The following is a 19,585-nucleotide window of genomic DNA, read 5'->3' on the forward strand; positions in this document are numbered from 1 at the left end:
CTATTTGTATTGGTGCTGCTATACATTGTTCTTGTCTTTCTAATCTTTTTCCTTTCCTAAAACCTTGTCTAGCCATAATAGTGGGTGCATTTTGATTGATATTATTTGTTAATGTCAAACCTAATTGATCTAAGACATCTCGTCCCCATAAATTTACGGGAAGATGATCCAATACATATGGCTGTATAGTTCCTTCACATCCTTCAGGATCCTTCCAATCTAATAGCATTGCACTTCTATCGGGATTAGTCGCCACTCCTAGGCCTCGAAGCGATTGAGTGGCTTGTTGTAATGGCCAATGTTTTGGCCATTCTTGACGAGAGATGATGCTAAGATCTGCACCTGTATCCAGTAGCCCATTAAATTCATGTCCTTGAATATTTAGTTTTAGCATGGGGCGAGAATCTAAATTTAAAGAAAGCATAGCCCAATCTACACCTGTGGAGCCTAATCCCTTGGAACCTCTTTCTACAACATGACTGGAAAATTTATCATGTAGGCTTGGTATTATTAGTAACTGTGCTATTCTATCTCCTGGTGAAATTACTGATATACCCTTTGGAGAACTGGCTATAATTTTTATTTCACCTTCATAATTGGAATCAATTACCCCAGGACTTATCAAAAGTCCTTTTAGAGTAGAAGAGCTGCGTCCCAATAATAAGCCTACTGTTCCTTTGGGAAGAGGTCCTTTTACCCCTGTGGGAATGATTTGAACTCCCATCTCTGGAGTTAGTACTGATTTGGTGGAGGCGCAGATGTCCAACCCTGCGCTCCCTCTGGTTTGTCTGATGAGGGATCTGATGTGCTGGGCACTACCCTGATGGGGTTGCTGGGGTTGCTGGGTTCCTCCAGTGCTCCGTATATTTGTGGTTTGGGGCCCCGGAGCATTGGGGCCCCCTGTCCATTTTTTGGCAACGGAGCCCGATGCCTTTGTCCACGATATTGTGGATAAACACCTTGTCCTTGTTCGTTTTTTGATAATGGAGTACCCTCTATGGTGGTTTGAGGACGGTATTCATTAGCCCAATATAATGGAGTACCCTCTATGGTGGTTTGAGAACGGCATTCATTAGCCCAATGTCTCCCTCTACGGCATCGTGGGCAAATACCCGGTATTCTACTTGTTTGATACCTAGTTTTGTTAAACCCTCCTCCTATGGGGCAATTCCTTTTAAAATGTCCTGTTTGTTGACAATTGTAGCATGTTCTTGGCCTGGCATCTAAAGCCTGTTTTACTGCAGCTGCCACAATTTGCCCTTGTTCATTAATGTCTCTGGCATCTAAAACCTGTTTTACTGCAGCTGCCACAATTTGCCCTTGTTCATTAATGTCTCTGGCATCTAAAGCCTGTTTTACTGCAGCTGCCACAATTTGCCCTTGTTCATTAATGTCTCTGGCATCTAAAGCTTGTTTTACTGCAGCTGCCACAATTTGCCCTTGTTCATTAATGTCTCTACATAATTTAATATATGTGTTTAAATCTTCATGTTTCCATGGTCTAATGATATCTCTACACCAACGATTCGCTTGGTCATAAGCCAGTTGTTTTATAAATGGCATTGCTTGTTCTGTATTCCCAAAAACTCTGGTAGCTGTTTGAATAAGCCTATCTACAAATTCAGCGTAAGGTTCATTAGCTCCTTGTATTATCTTAGATAATTGACCTTGTAAACCTCCAGGTTCTTGTAAAGACTTCCATGCCCTAACTGCATCTACAGCAATTTGTAAATATACACCAGGATCATATGCAAGTTGTTGCTGCCGATCCTCATAAGGTCCCTTTCCTAACAACATATCTAGATTTCTCTGAGGATAACCAGCTGCTGCATTTCGACTAGCCGTCTCCTTGCAAAATTCCTCATTGGCAACCTTCCATAACAGGTATTGTCCTCCATTTAGCACAGCTTTACACAAACTAGCCCAATCTGCTGGCGTCATGCTTAAGTTGGTAATGGATTCGACCAAGCTTACAGTGAAGGGTGCTTGAGGACCATAGGTTGCTACAGCCTCTTTTAGCTCCTTCACTGATTTGAAATTTAAACCCTGGTAAGTTCGCTGCCCTCCTACCTCAAATACAGGGCATACTTGAGATCCTGTCTCAGGATCCAAACTATCAACTGCGGGGGTTGGGAGTCTCTTAGCATATGGAGGTGGTGCTGTTGATTGGACACTTATGCCCTCTGGTGATAGAGTGCTGTTAGTAGCAGTCTCCTGTAGAGGTGGCGCTGTTGGTTGAACACTTACGCTCTCTAACAAAAGGGTCTTATTAGCAGTCACCTGTTTTAACTTTTCCCCTGATAGATTTTTCTGCTCTAAACTTCCTTCCTCTGTCTCACTATCTCGAAAGACCTTCTCTTTTACTTGAATCTTTTCCTCTTTCTGACTAGCTCGAGCTTTTACTTGAATCTTTTCCTCTGTCTGACTAACTTGAGAGACTTCCTCTTCTACTTGAATCAATATGTCTTCTTCTTCCTCTACCTCTGTCTGAACTGAAGGCTTTGGACTAAGCAAACTAGATACCAACGTCCACAATGACAATGTGCCAACTGGCAGAGTCCCTGGGTTGTTCTTTTCTATTCTTTTTAAATCTTCACCATGATGGTTCCATTGTGATATATCTAACAACCCCTCCTTAAAAAGCCATGGGCTATATTCTTGTATTACATCAACGTATGCCCTGACTGCTCTTGGTTTTACTGGGAAGCTTCCTTCCTCTAACAATTTACTTAACACTCTTTCGGTTTGTTTTTTACTAATTGCTGATCCCGTATTTCTACTATAATACAACCCAACAAGATGACGCCAAACAAAACCGAGACAGAATCCAATAAAAAGGGAACCACACAAAATCATTATAACAGCCTTTCGCCAAGGTCGCGGGTTCGATCCCCGTACGGGCCACCAAATGCCAAAGTCTGGCTTGGCACAAATCAGGAGCCACTTGTCAAAAAGAAACTAACTTTATTTTTAGAACTACAAACGCCAAACAAAACAGCTCCAGGGAAAAACCCTCAGAGCCCAACTGCCACCACCGGCTTCCACAAGCCTCTCTCCCCCACACCAGCCTCTCAACCTCCCACAATCCTCCTCCTCTTGAGGCTGATTGGCTGGGTTGCGTGGGCAGAGCCAAAGAAGTCACCCAATGAGCAGCTCCGTGGAGGAGCCAATCAGCTAGATGTTGCTGGGGCAGCTGTGAGCCAATCATCAGCTGGCAGTCTGAAGGGCAGGGAAACAGCCCAATGAACATCACCGCAGAGGAGCCAATCAGCTAGATGTTGCTGGGGCAGTCTGAAGCTTGCTGGCAGCTGGAAGTTTGCTGGGGCCCCTTTGGCTGTGGCTCTCAACAAACAACCTCTTCTTCCTGGGTCATTTTGAGGGTTAAGTGTTCACAGAGTGAATGATGTTTAGCTTGGTACCTGGCTCATCCTCATTTTCTCATCCAAGGCGACAACCTAAGCTGAGAAAATTTCGGTTGGAGACATTTGGGCTGTGGTTGTAGGTGAATTGATCCTTCCTGAGAGGTTGTATGTAATTTGGGCTGCTCAGGTGTTATAAGTAATCCTACTCACCTTGGCTCCTCGTTTGTATTTTTAATGGTTATGGGTTCACTACTGAGCAAACCTTGTTACCTAAAGGGAAGGCTTCTCCCTGCAAATTGCTCTGTAGAATCCCCAGAGGTTTGCTTATTCTCCCAGCTACTTTAACTATTATAATGGATCAAAAAATCAATTTTTTATGTAAGCAGTTATAAATAGCTAACCTTTATGACACTTTTATCATAGCTCTATGGTAAGTGCTTTCATATCTTCCTTTATTTAATGCTCATGATGGTTCTTGGGACGAGTGCTGGCCTTCCCAATTTACAGTGGAGTGAGCAAGATTTAGAATAGGTAACACGCTCAAAGTTTCCTAGCCAGGGTGTGAGGGAGTTAAGCTTGGTGGAACCTAGGTCTGTCTGATTCTGAAGTTATCATAGTCTCTATTCTGCCTCATTAAAATTGAAAGCAAATTTCTTGCAATCCTGGAACCTTATGCAACACAGACCGGGTATTTCAGAATGTCTGAGACCCTGGAGAGGTACAGGAAACTCAAGAAATGGTTGAGAATCTTCATGCTGAGCCTGAACTGGGCTTCAGACCCAGCATGAACTCCATGGTGGCCAGGCTCTGACCAGCTTGAGAGCAGCACAGCTATGTTCCTGGGCCTGCCTTCTGTCTCAGCCAGGCAGATCTGGTATGATTCTTCCATGGGCCCGAGGCCTGTCCACTAGAAGTCTTTGCAGGAGACTGGAGAGGTGGAGACCCTTGATCAACACATCCACTTTGCCAATGCTGCTCAAGGGAGGCATTTGGTACAACATTTCCAAAACTCCACTGTTTTCTTGGGAAAAAAAAAAATATCTAACCACAGCTGAACTCCAATGACTGCACTGGTGTGTGTCACAAAAGGACCTTCTCTTCCATTGAGGCCTGATATTAATTTGCTGGTGACTTTATCACTAAATGGCAGGAAAGATACATGTCACAGAGCTGGCTGTGGGACACTGCCCAGCACGTTCTTTAATGAGTGAGTGTCACTGATTGGAGCAACTGCCTTTCAGGGAAGCCGCTGCCGTTGAATAAAAGATTTCTATTTAGTATCCTGGTTATTTCCTCTTTGACCCCCTTTCAGTCAAAATATGCAAGGTTTATTCCTCACCTCTTGACATCCGATGGCTGTTAGAGCCTTATTAGCATTTGTTCTCATTGATGTTCATTGCATTTTAAATCTGGCAGGGACGTGATTAAGAGGTGGAAAATCACCGGATTTGGTCGGCGTGTGACTGTCGGATCGTGGCATGATGACCAGCTCAGCATTTAATCACATCTCTTGTGCTTTCATTTTCTTTTCAGACCCCCGGAGGGGGAAAAGTTCAATTCCAAGTCACGCTCCAGCTCAGCAGGTGGAGGCAGGGAGCCGGAGGGGCTGCAGAATCTGTTGGGCTTGCTTGTGCTGAGAGGCAAGCTGGGGTCTGGGAGGCAAATTCTATCTGCTGTGGACCTGAGGCATACTTACATACTTAGGCAGGCTAGTGTGACATTTACATGGCACAGCAGTGTGCTCAGTGCTGTAACTGGGCAATCCCAGGTATCTCTGTACCCCTCTCCCAAATTCATGTTGAAGCCCTAAACCACAACATGATGGTATTGGGAGATGGGGCCATTGGGAGGTAAAAAGGTTAAGATGAGGTCATGAGGGTGGGTCCCTCGTGATGGGATTTGCGACCTTATAAGAAGAGACACCAGAGATCTTGCTTTTCTCTCTCTCCTGGTCATTTGAGGACATAGAAGACAGCCTTCTGCGAACCAAGGATAGAGCCCCCATCAGGGAACTGAATTGGCCAGCATCTTGATCTTAGATTTTTGAAAATGAATTCCTGTTGTTTCAGCCACCCAGTCTATAGTATTTTGTTCAGGTAGCCTGAGCTAAAATAGTGGTCTACAACATGGAGAAACTGACACAAGGTCCCCAGTCAATAAGTGGCACCCCCAGGCCAATCTGGGGGTACCAGCTATTTAGTGGTCTCTTTAGCTCCTCTCTACTTCTGTGTTTATTGCTTGTGGGTGGTTGTGGTTATTGTTGTTTAATTTGTGTCCTCCTTGGGAGGATCTCTTATGGTTCTGTTGCTTATCTCTGGGTTCCTCACAAAGCTGTATGGAGAATAGACCTTGAGGAGATACCTCCCAATGAATGAATGGACATGACAGGCTGGGGTGGAAATCACTAAGGACAGAAGAGCACGGAGGAGGCTACGAGTCACTCCCTGTTGTCTTCATTCAGGTCCTATGCATGAGTCTGTGAATGACGGTTCCCACGAAAGTCAGCGTACCTGGCCTCTCTAGAAGCACCCACCCACAGAGGGAATGGCCTGGGTCATCTGGAACAGCCCTCGGAGTGTCACGTTGTCCTCTTCCTCATGGGTCCAGCTCAGCCTACTTTATAAGCTGACACCACCTGACCAGGCACCCAAACCTCTGCTGCCTGCTGAGAGTCAGGCTGGATGGCAAGGAAAGGGTTAAGGTCTGCAAGTATGAGTCTGTTGTACAGAGCAGCATCTAGGTCATTCCTCCAACACAAAAGAAATGAAATGCAGCTCACCCAGCTGCCTCTTGTCTCACGAACCCTGCTGCTCTGTGCAGAAGAACACCAGGCAGGCACCAGGCTGTTTTAATAAGATACAGCAAGATTAATCAGGGAGCAGATCACAGATCCTCCAGAGCACACAGTCCTGTGTGCAGCCATGAAGGGAGATGCAGTAGGGACAGAGGCAGCAGGGACAGCAGCCCAAGAGACTTCAGGGGAGGAAGGGTAGCATTATGGCAGGGTCCTTGACCTTGGTGCAGGGTGGGCTTCTAGCAGTTTGTGATGCCCTGATATTGTATGTGGAATGTGGAGTGTGTACCCTTGTGCCCTGCTCTCTAGCCTGGCCAGCTGTGTTGGGGGCTGCATGGGACCTTTGTGCCTGCTGTTCTTCTGCCTGGATCATCCTCTCTGTGTCGTTAACTCTCACTCTTTCTTCAGGTCCCTTGAGCCGTCTTAAGGATCTTTCAGATGAGGTCATCAGTGTTCACTGTTTCCTCTCAGAACTCCATGTACCCCTCCTTCTTGGCACTTTCCAGCTGTAATTTAATCATCAATTATAATGTAATCTCTCTCCTCTCCTCTTTTGCTCACCTGGTTCATTCTTCTACTTAAGCACCTGGAGTTTCTGTGCTTGTTTTTCAATGTGCTCAGGTCTGAAACGAATATTCCTACCCTGGCTCAACATTTTCTGGTCCACTTGCCGGCATGAGCACACCACAGTCTCTGTGACCATAAGGTACACATATTTGAGCCAGAATTCAGTTGGACTGTTTTGGGCTCCTGAGTGTGTCTTCCAGGATCAAGTGTTACTCTGAGTTTAAGCCGTGTTGTGAGAGGTTGTGTAATTGGACAGCTGCCCATTGGTGGAGAGCAGACTCGGGGCCAGAAATTCCCATTGCATTTGTCTCACTAAAAGGGCCCCTGTCCCCTTTGTTCTCACCTTGGTTACAGCCCTTTTTTCCTGCCAGGGTGGTAGGTGCTCTGCCTTCAAGGGCAGGAATTTCTCTTTATCTTAGCATCCCAAAAGGTTAGCACAGTTCTTGATAGTTGACCCCAAACTAACATGTGAAAGAAGATGCAACAGGGATGTCCCCAAACCCTTTGGGCTGAGAAGCTTTATTGGGGTGTGTGGTTTAGAGGGTTTGGCATGAAGGGCTGTGGACAGATAAAAATGGGCAGCCACAGAGAGCCTAACTTTTGACGATCCTGGTGATAATAGATCACATTATGGCACTTCAGTGGTCTCTTCCTGGTGTCTGCGAGCTCATCTGGTGTTCCTGGGGCATGTCTTGAACAGTTTATATTGTTTCCATTAAACTATAAACTTCTCAAGAGAAAGTATTGCCCATCTGTCTCATCTTGGGCTGCGATCTCCTGGGGCTGCTCTATAAATACCCAGTGACTTGAATTCTTTAAGCGTCAACTTTATTTTGCTCCATGCACAGAGCTCTTCTTGCCGACGGGTGCTGCTTCCTCTTTCTGAGTGTTGCCTGGAGTGGTGAGTGTGGCTGTTTAGGGGTGTTGTATGTAGCCATGTGGGGGTTGAGGAGAGGCTGGGACTCCTTCTGTGGATCATGTGTTTTGTACCAGTTGTTGCCACTTGGTGATCCTCGGTGTTTCGCTCTGGGTAGCAAAAGGAGCATTTTAGCTCAGATGGCAAAGCCATACAATGGAGGCAAAGCGGAATAACAGGCACACCCCTTTCCTGCATCCAGGGCTGAGATAGGCAAGTGCAGTCCAGGCCATCTTACTTCATATACTGTAAAACACATAAGTAGGGGAATAGATAGGACCCTTAGAAGTCCACTGCCATTTTACCCAGTTGCCCCTCACCCCCCACCCTAGGTACATGCAACTGTGGTTCAGCAATTTAAGCAATCTAAGGTCTGATGTTTAAAAATTGAAACCACAATCATTTGCTATTTTTATTTGCTTGGTCTGTTTTCTTCTTTTCCTTGTTTTGCTGATAGTTGGTCCCCACTTAGTGATCTATTGCCCTTTCTCACCTTTTCTCCTCGCTGGCTTCTCTTCTGATTCTGACTTCCCCTGCAGAGGCCTATGACGGATTCCCCTGCCCCAACGGCTATGTAATCATCAACTCCTGTTTAATCATTCATGTCTCCACATTACTCAGTGACCTGCCCATTCAAAGGAGCTCAACTAATCTGACAAGCAGTTGATCAGTGTTAATGATTCAGACTCCTTTCCACTGAACAAAATCCTACACGATAGAGCTGGCATGGAATAGGTCTTGAGCTTCGGCCTTCCGGGCCAGTTTGGTTGAAAGTATTTAGGGCACAGAGGTTAGAGTCCAGCCAGCATACCCTGCTCCTACCTGGCTCTTCCTGGGTCATGGGCAAGTGTGTTAATATCTCCATCTTATCTAGAAATTAAATAGGGTGATACCACCCTCTTGGGGGTACTGTGAGGATGAAATGAGATCTTATTTATCTCTACACTATTTACTACAATGCCTGGGGATTAGTATTCAATAAATGATAGCTACTTAGGGTATGTTTTCTAGCTTATAGGTTCTGATAAGACAGAATAAATACCCAGTGACTTGAGACAGTTTTCTATTTTGAAAATGTCAAAATTGTCCCATTTCCCCTGTAACATCCTAGAACTTAAAACGATTTTGCAAACTGCTACCTTGTCCTTGGAGCCATGGGAGAGTATTCTTGGGGAGATGTCCATGACTTTCTTGATTAGCACACAAAGAGCCTCCACCTTTGCTCTGTTTGTCTGTTCATTCACCTCCATAAAGAGAACTCCTCTGGAAGCCTGTCCCTTATCCCTGTCTCCCCCCAAGGGAACCAATACCCAGCACAGAGCCTTGGCCATTCCCTCTGGGACAATTCCTGAGGATTTTCTTTTTCCCAGTGCTGCGAGAAGTTTGGGGGCTGTACTTTTGTGTGCCGCTGTGTGTAAGTGACGCTACAGAATATTTAATAAGGTCAACTGTAATACATGTTTGAAAACTGTATAAGTTGAGTTAGGAAAACACTTTGATTGCATGAGTAATATTTAAAGTGCCTGCTAAAAATACAGTAACTTTTCTGTCAATAATGGAAAACCTTCTGAGCTCTGGAGAGATTTTTAAAGCAAGATCCAGTGGCTCTTGCCCGTTGTGGTGAAAGTTTTCCATTAAACAGATGATTCATGCTACGAGAGTGGAATGATTAACATGAATTATGGGGAAATTATTCTAAGACTTGAATGTCTGATTTATGAATGGATTAGGAGGCAGATTTCTCCACAATTGGTTTTTTCTTGAAGGAGGATTTTAGCCTAGGACCCTCTAAAAGGGGAGGTTGTTCCAATGTCAGTATTTCTTTTAAAGTAACATCTCAGGGTCCTTTATTTAAACAGGGAAATCTTGCAGGGAAGAGGAGCTACCTGCTTTCGAAAATTCTAAAGTAAATTCTAGAATTCTTCTAAAACGTGACTCATAAAGGTTTGAGACAGAGCCCCTGTGTGTGTGTGTGTGTGTGTGTGTGTGTGTGTGTGTATGTGCATGTGTACACTTGACCATAGAGTCTGTTCAAAGACTGAGAAGAAACCAAGATTAACTGAAGCTGACAGAGATTCTGGAGGTGACAAAGCGAATGGTGGAGGCTTCCCTTAATCTGTTCACCCGCCATAGTGTTGCCCTTGGAAGAATCTTGGCAGAGGCCTGGGGCTGAGAAATGCAACCGGGGTGGAGGGGCTGCTGAGCAAGGAGCAGCTGCTAGAAGCTGAGTGCTCTGTCCATGCAGCCCCAATGCTGGGTCAATGTCCTCATCAAAGCATGACCTAAAGCCCTGCTGAGTGCAGGCTCTGTGCTGGGTGCTTGGGCACGATTCCGTCTGTGAGGAGCTCCATTCCATCAGGGGCAATGACAGCACCCCTGCAGTGAGCACTTGTGGACAGTTTGTAGGCCTCCAGGCCCCTTGTCCTCTGTGCACCTCTTATCAGTTCCATTTCATAGGTGAGGCAACTTCAGGCCACACAAGTATAGAGTCATGGTTGGAATCCACCTTTACCAAATCCCAAGCCTTGGCTTTTAAATCCTGCCTGCTACTCAGTATGAAAAGGTAGCTTCTGCCACAGGGCCATGTGCGATAAGCAGTAAGTATTGAGCACAGTCCTGACAGCAGAGTCCCCAGGAGGAGTGGTTCCGAGTTTGGCCCTTCTTATGTACCAGCAGCATAGGTGTTACATGAGAAGACTGGGTAAATTTACCCCATTGTCTGTTGGCCACTATCACCAGGGTTGTGGGACCTTTGTGTAAAAGCTCCTCATGTTCTGCAGATTTGCGTGAAATCACCCCAACCTAAAGGCTTTATAAAAATGACTGTATTTTTCTTTGGCTTTTTGTGGATTTTTCCATCAGGTCACTCAGGTATCAAATGGCAGATAAACCAAAGTGGCAGTACCATTTAGAAATGAAATGTACAGGGCTCGGTATGAAGGCAGCCATCATTTTTCTACAGGGTAGGGCTATGCTGTGATTGGAAAAGACTGGTGGGTGATTTGTAGTCTTACTTTTCAAGAATTTAAAGTGGGTAATAAATTTGTGTGTGTTTGTATGTATATGTATTATTAAAGTTTTTGCTCAACTCTAGGAAGATGGTATTTGGTCCTTCTGAAATATCTAGGGAACAAGTATGGGTAGCAGTTTGTTTATTCGTGCATTCATTTGTTTGTTCCTTCATTCATTTATTCATTCCACAGATAGAATTGAGCTGGAACTCTGTGTCAGTTCCTGGGGATTAAAGGTGTAAATGATGGACGTAGTTACTGCCTTCGTGGAACCCATATCCTGGATGGGAAACAACCCGTAAATGAATAGTCATCTGCCCTGTCATTGGAATACTATTGCCATAAAGGAAAGATCCAGGGATAGGAAAGGAGAGGGTGATAAGGACATTGTGGCTGGCATATAGTGGACAAAGGGGAAGTGGAATAAGATGAGTGTATTTAGTGGGGAAGGTGGCTGCCCAGTGCCTTGGGCAAAGGTGGGAGAGGGAGTCAAATAAACTTGGTCAGGATGAAGCCAGGTAGCACACATCTGTAGTCCCACTAGCTTGGAAGGCTGAGGCAGGAGGATCACAATTTCAAAGCCAGCCTCAGTTTAGGGAGGCCCTAAGCAACTTAGCAAGACCTTGTTTCGAAATAAAAAATAAAAAGAGCTGGGGATATGGCTCAGTGGTTAATCACCCCTGGATTCAATTCCTGGTTTAAAAAAAAAAGTGAAAATACCTACTCTTCAGGGTTGCAAACTAAAATAAAATAAGTTAAAATCATATAATCTGAATGCTCCGCCTCATGGTCCCTGCTGGACACATTGCTGATGCGAGATGTATCATTTACCTTCCACATTCCTTTGCCTTGGCTTTGGAGGTTGCAGCCACAGGTGTGCAAATGGTGGTTTAGCCCTAGAGAAAACTGCTTGTAAATCTGGTGTTGAACCCCCACCCTCCACCTTGCTCCTCTATTTACCCTTGCCCCCATCAAGGCCCATGGAGGGAGTAGGCAGGTGGGAGCAGTGCCTGTGTCTATTCCTCTGTTTGCTGGAGTAAATCAGGTCAGAGTCACAGAGTCAAAAGTTGGAGGCAGCTGTTTAGGGAAGTAAGCAGCTGGGAGCTTAGAGGTGGGATCAGGACCCAGGTATCTCAGGCTGTTTGTGTGGCGATGGGTGAACCAAAGCCTTGTCTCCACACCCTGAGAGGGTGGTAAGGCCATTGTGGCTGGCATATAGGATGCTCACTTTTACTCTCACCCACACCTGCCTCTGGCAGTAAATGGCCTCCCAGGCTCACTCCCGGGATGAATTTATGCATCTCAAGGCTCTTCTAAGCTGGCTTCGCAAGACAACTGTTCTACGCTTTCAGGGCTAGATATCTTTTTCTGGGATTTTTTTTTTTTGTCAAAGAAGTCCTATTTTTCTATTGACTTAGGTGATTTCAGAAAGTTTCCACTTTTATTCATGTCTCTTCCTTTAGTTTGCATCTGCTTAGTGTCTGGTGTTGTGAATATGATGATGGACAAGACTAAAAATAGTCCCTGGCCCCTGGTACCACCATTTTGTCTCCAAGCCACCCTAGGACAAATACCAAGTCCGAACTTGGTATGCAGGTGAAGTGGCTGAAGCTTAAAGCAAATTGGTCATTTACCCCAGAACTGGGATTACTCACAGAGCTGGGATTCCAATCCAGGTTCTTCAGTCCTCCTTGTGTTCTTAACCATAAAGCTAAACTGTGACCCAGTACAGGGACTCCTGCTAGGGGCTCCTTATGGTGCAGTTTGCTTCTTGGCTTCTGTTTTAGTCAGTTTTTTTCACTGCTATGATTAAAAGATCTGACAAGAATGATTTTAGGGGAAGAAAAGTTTATTTAAGGGCTCACAGTTTCAGAGGTCTCAGCCCATAGACAGCTGGCTCTATTCCTCAGGGCTCAGTGTGAAGCAGGACATCATGGTGGAAGAGAGCAGCTCACACTGATGATCAGGAAGCACGGAGAGGAGTCTCCACTTGCCAGATACAAATATGCACCCCAGAACTCTGCCCCAATTCCCACCTCCTTCAGCCACACCCACCACAGGGCAGTCTGTATTTCTTTCTTAGTAATTTCCTTCTTAAAAGTGTACTTTTTGTATGGATTATAAATGTAACACATGCAATTTGTGGAAACATGAGAGATGAAGAAAACTGTAGCAATCAGTCCAAATCTTAGCACCCAGAGATAACCACTATTAACATTTTCAGCATATTTCTTTCCGGATGCTTAATCATGTGTAAATGTTTACATAATTAAAATCATATTGTTTATGTAATTTTATTTCCTACATTTTTTCTTATAACCATTTCCTCCGATATTGAATGTTCTTCAAAATCTTCATCTGTTCATGTACATGTACATCCACTCACCTGCTCATCTAATTCCCCTCCTCCCCCATGCACCCATCCATCCATGCAACAGATGTGTCTTTAGTGCCTCTTTAGATCTCAAGCCCTGTGCTAGGTGTCGGGGATGCAGTGATGAGCACAACTAGACCTTATGCCTCCCTTACGGAGCTCACAGTCTCTAGTAGGGAGTATAGACAGATCATTCATCATTATAACATTGTCTTAGTCAGCGTGGACTGCTATAACAAAAATACCACAGACTGGGTGGGTTAAACAAGAGACATTTACTTTCTCAGTTCTGGAGGGTAGAAAGTCCAAGATCAAGGAGCCAGCAGATTTGGTTCTCAGTGAGGCTCTCTTCTTAGCTCCAGTCAACCTCTTGCTGTATCCTTACATGGTGAAGAGAGGATGCTTTAGAATCTCCCCCTCCTCTTATAAGAGCCTCTTATAGAGCCCATCATCTCATCATGGGGGCTCTATCATGATGACCTCATCTAAGCCCAATCACCTTCCCAAGATTCTACCTCCAAGCAGGATCACATTGAGGTTCAGGGTTTTTCAATATAAGAATTTAGGAGAGAGGGAATACAGCGTTCATTTCACAACAAACACCATGTGATAATCCTTTAATGGGGGAAAGCAGAGGCTATGTGGGTATGTGCAGAGGGGCCACATCACTGCTGTTGGAAAGGTGAAGAAACAAAGCTTCCCAGAGGCTGCTGGTGTCAGCTTCAGGGACATCCCTTTGGAAGACGCTTGAGGAGTCCTGATCTGCCAGGTCTCTTTGGAGCAGTAGGCAATCTTCCAGGAAATGTGTGCTAGAATGAGATGTAAGGAAAGGAAATAAGTAGTTACTGTCAGTGGCAGAACTGCAAATATTGCCGTGCTGCGTTATTGTTAAGACAGTCTTCCTAACATGGGGCACTTTAGAAGTGACGTGAGGCACTGCTAAGATAAAAGCAGGCAGACTTATTTGATCATATTGAGCATATTTCTGAAACAAGAGGCATGTTCCCAAGGGAATCCCCTATCTAGATTTAGGAGCATGCCCTAAGGGTAGTATTTAGAGATGGTCTTGATTTAATGGAGATCCAGCAGTACTGTTATGAAATCAGGGTTTCTGTATGCCTTCTGGCCACTTTGGAGGTGTTCAAAGTCCATGTGGGTTCATATGACCACTGGATTAGTGTGGAAAGGGGTATATGTGAGATGTGGCATCATAACATAGGAGTACATATGTCACCATGAAGATCTGTAAAGATGCTGTAGGATGAATCTATGGGTCACAGCTGCCTCCCAGCAGTAGACAGGGAAGCCACATAGTTCTATGAAGAAAGTTCAGTGCTATATTAAGTTCAGAAAAAAAACAACAACATGTAAACAGAAAAAAAAATGTGTGATTCAGAAAATGTATCTGTGTATTTCGTCTTGACTTTTTATCTTTATCCAGGTCAGGCAAGCATATAAAAATGCTGACTGCATTTGCTTCTTAGTATGGACTGTAGTGCTTTATTAAAAAAAATAAAATAAAAATGACTTTTCATTAGCAAAAGCCTGCAAGCAAGGCAGAAACTAACAAAATTTGCATTTCCTCACCTTCATCTGTAAAATGTGGGAGTTATCACTACCCTGTAGGGTTTGCTGTTAGGATTAAATTAGAGAGCACATGTCCTCAACCTACAGCCTGCTGTATAGTAGGTACTCAATAAGTGGAAGCTATTATTTTTATTGATATAATAGCTAATTTTGATTCGGGGTTCAAAGTGCTTTGCATATATTAACTCTCTTAATTGATTTTATATCCTCTGGATCTTCCATATTTTGATCTTTAGTAAGAGTTGGAGCTGTTGCTGAGAATGCGGGCTGGTGTCTTGCTCACCTTCCTGGGGATAGTTGCTGTCCTGGTGATGAATAAATAGGGAAGTATTTTACACCCAAATGAGAGTATCATCCACATGCAAATTACTGGCTCAATTTCTAGATTGCTTTCTAAGATACAGTAATACTACTGTAAAGTGATCCAAAGTTTTATTCTGGAGAGGATCCTTTGCCCCAGTTAGAGGGAGAATTCTTATTTCTTATGGACACATTGCTCAAAAGATTGCTCCTAATATAGGTCTTATACCATAGGCTCCCTGTGGGCTTGATTTATTTAGACATCCTTTGAAACTAACTGGCTGTGATAGACAATTTTTAGCCTTCATCCCAGAAATGATACCTTGAGCTGCTGTCCTCTGTTCTCCACCGAAGGCTTTGTGATGAGTTCATACTTTCAGAACTATCCAAAATCACCTATTAAATTGGAGTTCAGGGTACCTAGATTCTTGATTTGATGGTGTAAGTCTTGAAATTTTGTCCAGGAGGCAGAGGAAAAACCCTTCAGAGTTTTGAGCGTTTAATCTGTTTGAACAGAATCTCAGAAAAGGTTCAGCCAAAGAATATCAAACTCTGATATAAACAGTTTATCAAAAGCCAACAGAGAATATCTTTTAAACACACAACCACCTGGAGCACTCCATTTTTGCAGGAAACAGCTAAAGACCTGTGGGAGAAATTCAATTTCTTACCATGGTTGGTAGACAGTTATGCTGTCTGGGGGCATATTATGGGGACGAAGCCTGTCTGTTTGTCTATCTATATTGCATGAAGGTAACCAGACTAAATGTCTCATACAGATGTGGGGCAAGACAGTGTTGCCCGAGGTCAGTGCTGTGTCATTTTCTGTCCCTTGGCAGGTACAAAGGATGATGGGAAAGAGACATTTATGGGAAAGAGACAATTTGGTCTTGTTTGTTGCTCAGTGAGTTCTCTCAGGGACACATAGCATGCAGCCACACCACCCCTTTACCCCTCCCAACTCTGTAGGCCTAATTGGGTCATTTGTTGCTCTCTGATTTCTGTATAAAGAAGCCTTAAGGATTTGCAATGATTGGTGTAGTCCTCAGGAAGGAAACAGGGCTTCAGGAGTCCTTGTTGGAAGGCAAACTTATTCCTGCCACCGCCCGCCTTTTGCCTTTCAGGGTGAAGTGAGTCTGGCAATGATTTCTTGATTCCCAGGAAGATCCATAAGGTTTAAATGGAATGGAACCTTAGGGTAATAATGTTTTATTCTGATGGAAGATGGATTATTAACAGAGGGTAAGGAGAGGAGATTGCAAAGGTTCCAATTATTCTGTTAAGAAGAAATGAGAAAAATTCCATTTCCTTCCAGCTTCAGAACCATTAGTCATGGATGAGGTGGAAACACACTGACCTCTTTAAAGGAAATAGTGTATGTACAGCAGGTCCCAGTGGTACAAGCCAAGTTGTATTCTGTCCCTTAAAGCATCGGTGTATGTTAACCTGCCTTCAGCTTCCCACATGGACACCAGTGTATGGTTCAGGAACTTTGCACATGTTGGTCCTTCTCACAGCGTCCTTTCTCCTTGTCTTCCTGGCAAACTCCTTACCCTTCAAGACCCAGCTCAGTCATCTCTTTTTCTGTTCAGCTTGCCTTGATCTTCTTATTCCACAACAGAGTCGATCACACTTCTTTGTATCCCCACAGACCTAGAACATATAGTGGCTATTATTCTTACCCCCCAGGGCCTTCTAGGTCCATAACAAAGTGGACATCAGGGCTAATTTGTTTTGTAATGGTCTATTTACAGGCACAACTACCTTTCTGATGTGGGAACTTAATAACAGAGAATGTCTTCTATTCATCTCTGTGTCCTCAGCAAACCATCCGTATCAAAGTTATAGATGTGCAGTTATGATTAACTGCATGGATAGACTCAGCACAGTGACATCAAGAAATATTCATGTTAGAAGGCAAATGCAATGGGTGTTTGTCAGTGTGTCCTTCACTGAGTTCTACAGTAAGTTCTTATTCTCTGTTCAGAGGAACTTCCACCTCTGATTCTGAGCTGTGGGTGAGCAGATTTCATTGTGTGCAGAAATCAGTTCTTTGCAGTCATATGAGGGATGGGGAGGAATTGGGAGCAGAAGTCTCAGCTCTTACCAGGCCTGCAGTGAATATGGTTTCCCTTGGTATACTTGGGAGGCAAGGTAGGCTGCTATGATCAATGCACGCTGCAGCTATTGTGAAGGTAGAGCCCTGGATCTGGGGGCTGGGAGAGAAAACAGAAGGCGGAGAGGCAACAGGGACACATAGTCTGCCCTTAGAATGGTTCTCACACAACTCTAAAATGGTTTTAGGAGGAGGTTAATGGAATCCATCTGCTCAGGTTCCTGACAAAAAGCTCGACAGCAAGAGCAAAAACAAGTGCTCTTTGCTTCCTGGCATGATGCTGGGCAAATGCCTGCTGCCTTTTAAATTTCCCACCAAGTACCTTAAATGTCCAGATGGCAATTTTCGGGTGAATAATTTATAACAAGATATCTTATGCATTATGCAGTGTAGATTTAAATTATAAATTGATCTCACTTGGCAGTTTACCTTAGTTAATAAGTGGACTTTGTGGTGGTAGGCTTGTTTGGCTAAATTGGAGCTGAGTTGGTGTTAGTCAAAGGGAAACAGAATGGTTGGCTCAGTCCCACCTGTAGTGAGATGAAGTGGATGCAAATGAGTTCTGGGTGCTTCGGGTGTTCTGATTTAGTGGAGTCCATTCTCAAAGGGCCAGCTTGGGGTAGGGCTGGTCCATGCAGGTTCTCAGAGAAGGGTGATGGAAGTGAATTACAGCCATAGAATTAAGCCTCTATTCTAGTCTGTGACCTCCTGGGAGGAGCATTCTCTGCATCCCAGCAGATGTGACCCAGGTGGCAAGCTGCCCACAGGCACCTGGTCCATTTAGTCCATTGTGTTCACCAGCTACTGCCCCGAGCTCCGGTGGCCATTCTTGACTCTTTAAGATGACCATATGCAGGACCTCATGTGGGAGTGGGCTCTGATCTGAGCCAGAGAAGGAGATAGGAGGCATGAGAGCAGAAGGACCTATCAGAAGAGTATGGTTCAGATTTTTAAAGCAAACTGGGATAAAAGAGGTATGTTGGGGGAGTAGGGACATGATGGCCCAACTCTCCAGGATGTCTTTGCATGTGTGTCCTGTGCAGCCCCATGACATGCCCTCCTTCTGTACCCTACTAACTCCCCAATATGACTCTTTGAGATGGTTCTGTCCTGTTCCCCAGTTTTACTAAGATGAGAACCAAGACTGAGAGCTAGCCGCTTTCCCAAGGGGACACAGCAATAAGCAAGGCTTGAAGGTAAGTTGTTCAGTTAATAAAGTATTTACTGAGTGCCTTGTAGGATCTGGGTCTACTTCTGGGCATTGGGATCCAGCAGGGGACAAGAAAATAGGTCCATGTCCTTGAATATTTCTCTGGTGGTTAAAACACAAAATAAAGCTATCCACAAATGAAGGGCATGACATTTGCAGCTGATGCCAAAGACCTTGCTCCCAAGCTTTCTGCTGGTAAGGATTGAGTAGCTGGTCTGTTACCAGACAGTGATCAAAAGCTTGTGGTGTGGGTAGCTCTGTGCACCATGAGAGCACACAGGGTGGGTATGACATAGTCCTGACTTCAAGGAATTCGGAGTTGGGGATGTTGTATATGCATGTGTGTGTGTGTGGGGGCGAGTAGAGCACATGAGTAACACAGGACAGGGGTGTGACTCCAGGAGAAACTACTGAGGCCACCTGGAAGGTTAAAGGGATGGTACTCATGTCATCTTAGGGAACTGTGGAGTGGAGAGACCTCAGTGGGAGGTAAGGTTTGAGGTATCCTTGAGGAGTGGGGACTGTACCAATGAAGGCTAAAACCCATGGTGGGCATTCTGGGAAGGTTTGGCTGGAGGAAAGAATGTAACTATAGGAATGGAGGAGACTAGAAGGGAAGAGACCGGGAATAGGGATTTGTGCTTAGAGTATGGTGAGGAACCCGTTGTTGGTTTCTGTGCAGTAGTGGGCTAGAGAGGCACATCTTAGGATGATTTGGGGCTGGTGTTGGAAGTGGGATGATGTTGGAGTGGGGAGGTCTGATTGCAGAGTTCCTGAAGGTCTGAACTTGAGTGAAGATGGTAGGAAGAGAAAGGAAATGGAAGACATAAGAATTTCTTAGAGGCAGCATCTTGGAGTATCTTTTCAGCTTTTGTCCTAGGTAGACATCAGGAAGTCAAGCTGGTGATGATCTGGGAGGGAACATGTGGCATTTAGCTTTGCTACATGGTGCAGCACGTGTCTGTGGAGGCAGGATGTAGACAAGGAGTAAAAACTTGGGTGTTGCCCTCTGGATGAGATGGGCCTCCCACAGAGAGAATTTAGTTGGGTAATGAGAAGGGGGACACCTCTTCTTGCCCCTGCTGAGCCTCCCATCTAGGAATTAGTTTTAGGCCATGAAGGAGCGCTGTGAAACACTGGCTGAGTGTTCTGGGGACCTTTGATTTTAAAGTCTCTGTAGTCCCTGTTGGTAGGATTGCAAAGTTAGTTCCCAGGAGGGATCTGATAGAAGTTAGAGTTTGAAAGGACTGAATAATTTGTGTCTGTCAAAGGGGAGCCCTCTGTTATCTGATCAGACCTTTGTTTTGATGTGTTCAGAAAACCCAACTGCTGAGGGGTTTGGTGGCAG

The 19,585-nt window shown here is 44.7% G+C and overlaps 1 protein-coding gene and 1 long non-coding RNA gene across 2 annotated transcripts in view; one reads left to right on the plus strand and one right to left on the minus strand.

The window, feature by feature from the left end:
- Spock1 (SPARC (osteonectin), cwcv and kazal like domains proteoglycan 1) overlaps positions 1-19,585 on the plus strand; it is a 498,332-nt gene that overhangs the window by 125,740 nt on the left and 353,007 nt on the right. The gene's annotated exons all lie outside the window — the stretch shown is intronic.
- LOC144366477 (uncharacterized) lies at positions 7,227-8,184 on the minus strand. The gene is made up of 2 exons (XR_013425541.1): positions 8,133-8,184; positions 7,227-7,885 (listed from the first exon to the last, which is right to left on the minus strand). It is a non-coding gene; the product is annotated as an uncharacterized LOC144366477 (long non-coding RNA).

Source organism: Ictidomys tridecemlineatus, chromosome 1, assembly GCF_052094955.1.
Source record: "Ictidomys tridecemlineatus isolate mIctTri1 chromosome 1, mIctTri1.hap1, whole genome shotgun sequence".
Taxonomy (NCBI): domain Eukaryota; kingdom Metazoa; phylum Chordata; class Mammalia; order Rodentia; family Sciuridae; genus Ictidomys; species Ictidomys tridecemlineatus.